The following is a 5,647-nucleotide window of genomic DNA, read 5'->3' on the forward strand; positions in this document are numbered from 1 at the left end:
CATATGTGTGTATGTGTGTGTATATATATATATATATATATATATATATATATATATATATATATATATCTGTGTATGTGTCTGTATGTGTAATGATACTGACTAGTTAGATTGACTTTTTTTCCCCACCAAGGAAGAAAAAGCACAAATGCCATGGAAACAGGTAGAAGGATGGTTAATCCATTAAGGATTCTGTGAATCCTCTCACCAAAGGATTTCTCCCCAAGGTAATATTCTTTCTTACCAATGCTTCCATCAAGTGTCTGCTCTGATGCCACCTCCACATTGTGAAGTCTTCCCCAATCCTTCCAATTGAGAGTGCTTAACATTTTCTGAATTTACCTTATATATTAGTAGTTAATCATCTGAGAGCATGTTATTACCCAGAGTAGAATATAATCTCCTTGAGGACCTAAACTATTTCATTCTTGTACTTAGTACCTACTTCAGTGTCATGGCCTATGCCTAAGAACAAAAAGAAAAACAAAAGCAAAAAACTGACTAATTGCATCTCATTGTCATGGAATAGTTAAGGGTGCCTAAGGCTGCTTATCCTAGATTAACACATTTTCAGAAGCCTCGACCTGCCTTTGTTACCAAGACACACAATAATAGGATGAAAAATAACAACCTGATAAATTCTGGGGTGTTCTGAACTATTAAATACAAATTTATCTTGAATGGGGAAATATTCTCTTTCAATTCTTTTTCTAACCTAAGATAGAAATTCTGTTGAGCATCAATAATTCACAAAATGATTTGCATGCTTGTATAGCCTGGATCCCTAAATTTTTGAGGAAAGTAGATACAGTCTCACATAATTCTGAAATTTCAACATGGTAAAGCAAACAGCCTAAAACCATGAAGCTAATTAATAGTGACATATGATTATAACCAAGGTTAATTGATCTCCATAACTTAACTTCTTTGCATTGGATCCCATTGGATCCCATTGACCTCTGTCCCAGAGTATCAGTTTCCTTTTGACCTGAATAGAAAGAACCCACTCCCATAAGAAACTCAGAATTAGACAATCTAAGAGATGGAATGAGGCTCAAAAATTTTCATCTAATGCAATGCAGAGGTGAACAAAAAACCCTTTACATTTTATTTCACAAGTACTTTTCCTGCCTTTTTATATTACATTCTCCCACTAAAATATAAGCCCCTGTGAAGGTAAGGGCTGTATTTCTTTCTGCTTATATTTGCATTCCTAGCATTGGCTTAGTCTCCAATATATAGAAAACACTTAATAAATGTTGTGCTCATCTATCTATGCTTGAGAGAAAAAGCAATGGAAATTTATTACATACTGAGGCAGTCCAGTAATAATAATAATAATTCATAATAGATAATTAATTATAACAATATATAATTATAATAATTAATAATAATAATCCATATAGAACTTATATACCATTTTACAATTATTATCTCATTTAACCCTTATTACACACCTGGATGGCAGTATTTTTAATAGCCCCATTTGGGGCTATTGGGAACCTGAGACAGAGAAAAAGTGTTTTACCCAGAATTACCCATATCTTAGATTCTATTTGAATAAAGGAATTATAAGATTACCATCAAGTTTTCTAAGTAGCAATACATTCATTGAGTATAATGAGTCTTTTTTATAGTCATATGTTCACAAAAGACTAGCACCTCTAGTATGAGGGCTTGCCAAGCTTTTTCAGGACTGTTCACCCATCATTAATGTCCACCATTCACCCAACTCTCACCTATGACTCCAAGAAATTGTAGCATATACAGCAACCACACCTAGTAAACATCAGTGGACTGGCTAAACCAAGTTCAGATTTAGCTGTGGACCTCAAACCCATCAATAAGTTAGAGGGATGTCAACTTTACTAAAGATAAAAATTTTCCATGATGAATGAATGAATGAGAACATTTTGTTCCAACAGCCATCAAGTTGGCCAAATCCAGTGCTGTGGAGCTTGATCAAACATTATAAATGGACAAACAATCATGTTCCATCCCATAGAAAATTAAGACTATACATAAAATATTCACTGAAACCCATAAACAGTCAGTACATCTCTCCTCCCTCCTTCTCCTCAGTTTATCAGATTCATAGTATTACCCTCTGTTTTGGATTCCCCTCAGAAGGAGAAAAATTTGGAATTTCTCTCTTGCTAGAAAACCAATTCCCCTGACATTTCAGTAGTTCAATTTTCTCCATAGGAATGTAGACATAAGTCTATAGACTTATGACATACCATAAGAACTTGGACTCTCCCAAAAGTGTTCTCCCTAGAGCATTTTAATTGTTTGGACCCAAATTTAGAAATTTATATTTATCACCAGAAACAGTATGATATAGTGCAGGGCTGTCCAACCTTACTTTTAAAAGGTTTTATTGAAGCAAGAGACAATATATTTTGATTTGCCATTTTAGTGAAAGCTCCGAGGTAACTCCACTTCAACTTCATTTACTAAAGCATTAAGTAAACCCACAATGGGCTGCATAAAATCTCATTGCCAATGCATGGACCCCTGGGCCACATTTTGGACAGCTCTGATATAGTGGAAAGAGAAGCAGACTTGAAAGAAAATTCACTTGCTATTGTTAGAGAGGTGACACCTTCCCACTGAATCTGTACTGCATGAGTAGCAACAATAAAAAGGGTAAAATCAAGGTCCTTCCCTTAGAAAATTAGATTCTGGAAACCTCTTCTATCCAAGAGGTTGTCACTGCCCCCATGCCTTTCTCCTTCTAAAAAGTTGAATTCCAGAACTCACCTTTCAGGTTCTTTCATTGAAAGCACACATAACTCAGCCCTTTGCTCTGAGGCAACCATTAGTGGCTCCTGGTAGGAGCTGGTGAGGAAAGACTAAGCATGTACAAAATTCTTCCCCCACCCCATCCCCATTCAAGAACTCAAGTCTACAAGCATTAGTGCTTTCTAGTATGGTCTCTAGAGAAAAGAGGGCAAAAATTGTCACCATTTCAACCCATTGAAGACCATAGCTTTAGTTTACAAATCTAAGCCAACTAATCCATCCCAAACTATTTCCAGTGAATAAGACACTACCAGTGTCAAACAAAATTTTTCCAGTCTTTAAGCCCATTAAATTGATCAGGGAAATTCCTAGATTTTCCCTTTGTTCTCAAAAGCAGCTCTTGACACTCTCTCTACTACATAGTCTTCTTCAGGTCAACTATCCCCACTTCCTTGCTATCTTGGGCAAGATCTCAAGGCATGAGGACATTTCATTATCCCAGTTGCACTTCCCTTGATACTTTCCATCTTATTAGTGTGCTTGCTAAAATGTAGAAACAAGAACTGAACACAGTACTTCAGATGTAGTCTTATCAGGATAATCGTGGGATTATCATGATCCTTCTTCTGAGCATTATTCCTCATCTAATTAACACTTAAGATTACATTAGGTTTTTTTAGTACCATATTACACTAAAGATGCTTATGGAGCTTGAAATCCACTTGAAATCCAAAAATATTTCCCTAAGAATAGCTAATCATATTGACCCATTTTTGAATTTGATTTTTTTAGACCCAAATTTAGAAATTTACATTTATCACAGGAAACTGTGGAAAAACTGGAAAGAGAATTAGAGGATTTGAGATTCTGCTTTTTGCTTTACTGCCTATTGGTTGTGTAATCTTTAAAAAAGTAAATTATCCTAATCCCAGGTCTCATTTTTATAATCTGAACAAATGAGATAATTAGATAAGATATTCAAGGTACCACTAACATCTAAATCTTTAATGAGAATTTTCTTCTTAATATTTGATTGAGCATTCTAGTCTGTCAAAATCTTTTAGGATACTGATTATCACTTAATGTGTTTGGTAGTCCTCCTACTATTTAATAATTCATAAATTTGATGAATCTGTCATTTATACCTTCATCTAAGACATTGATTAAAAAAACATTAAATATCACAAGTCACTTAGCTACAGAACTTCTTCTGAGTTAAAGGAATGACTTAATGATAACTCCTCTTTAGATAAAATTATTGAAAAAGAACTGACTTTATCTAATTATGAAAATCATCTCTTCATTTTTTCCAAAATGACTTCATGAGAAACTTTGACAAAAGCTTTGCTAAAATTTATATAAACTATATCTGTAACATTTCCCTTCATCAAAGTTTAGTTTTTTAAAAAAATATGCTGAGATTAATCTGGTACTAACTGTTCTTGAGGATGCCAGACTGCCTCTTTGTGATCATTATTTCTATTTTTAGGTGTTTACTATCTCTTTAATAGTTTCTAGATTCTTAAAGAAGTTGAAGTTAAGTCGCCAGACCATAATTTAGAGACTTTATTTCCTTTCCTTCTTTGGAAGTTGTAATATTTGTCCTGACCATTGGCAGTAGGTTAGAAATTACATATTCCTTTAGGAAGTGTGAATAAGTCCCTTCATCAATTTATTGGAATAATAGGATGGTTGGTCATTGTCTGGGTGAAGAAGATACATCCTGGTAGCTTTCAAAAACCAGATAATTCTGTGGACAATACATTCTATAAAGCAGGTATTCTTAACCTTTTTTGTATCATGAATACTTTTCACAATCTGTGAAGCCTACAGAACTTTTCTCATAATGTTTTTAAATTAAAAAAATAAAATGCTTAGAATTTCAAAGAAAATCAATTAAATTAAAATAAAGATTCATTCAAGTTCATGGATACCTTGCCAAAAATTTCCCCTCTCTAAGATGTGAGTAAGGATAGGAGGATTACTGCCACTCTCTCTATAGAGTCATTTCTACCCAAAGAGAATAGAGTCAGATATGGAGAAAGAACTCAGCTCTTAAAAAAATCACTGTTTACTTGCTCCCTTGTGTCTCTTTCAGAGTGCAGCAAGGGGCAAGGAGAGGGGAATTCACTCTCCCATATTTTCCATTGAAAATTCATCTGGCAGTAGAACAATTCAACCAATAAAAAATACCACAACAGCAAAGAGAACAGTCAAGAGAGTTAACCTTGCCATTTAGGAATCTAAATGAAGAAAGAAATAGGTCCAGGGGTTCCAGTGGGGCAATCAGCAGAGACAATATGCCCTGTGGGAAATTTCATGAGGGCAAAATAACAAGAAAGAAGAGTTAGGATTCTGTGATGCTGGGGGTATGAGTTGCTTTAGCCATACATTTTCCTTTTAGATAGTCCAAATGCAATATTGCTAGCACGTCTTTCCTCCTACATTAATCTTCACCCTTCAACTTCCTGAGACAAGTAGGTCAGTACCCTTTTCTGCCTCCTTTAGATCATTTTTTCTTCTTTATTTTTAGTCTGAGGCCCTTTTTTTGCTTTTTTTTTCAGGGAGTTGCTCATTTTCCTACAGCATCCTAGAGAGAAGAGAGGGTTTTCTTTAAGAAAGTCACCTTGCAACTTTTATACTTTAACTTTAGGATACACTGAATCTTTTCTGCATTGCTGAATTGAAGAATTTCCTTGACTGTCTCCTCTAAGGCAGCCTCTTTGCCTCTAATAATTCCTCATATCTAATCCAAGCTATATCATAGTTAGAGGTTTTCTCTAAGCATCATTTTATCCCTCTGCAGAAATCTATATGCTTTGCACAGGAAGCCCATAGACTGACAGCCTCGTAGCATGTTAGAGGAAAGGATTTCCAAAATACACTCATCCAAACCCATTCG

Source organism: Macrotis lagotis, chromosome X (genome assembly GCF_037893015.1).
Source record: "Macrotis lagotis isolate mMagLag1 chromosome X, bilby.v1.9.chrom.fasta, whole genome shotgun sequence".
In the NCBI taxonomy this organism is placed as follows: Eukaryota; Metazoa; Chordata; class Mammalia; order Peramelemorphia; family Peramelidae; genus Macrotis; species Macrotis lagotis.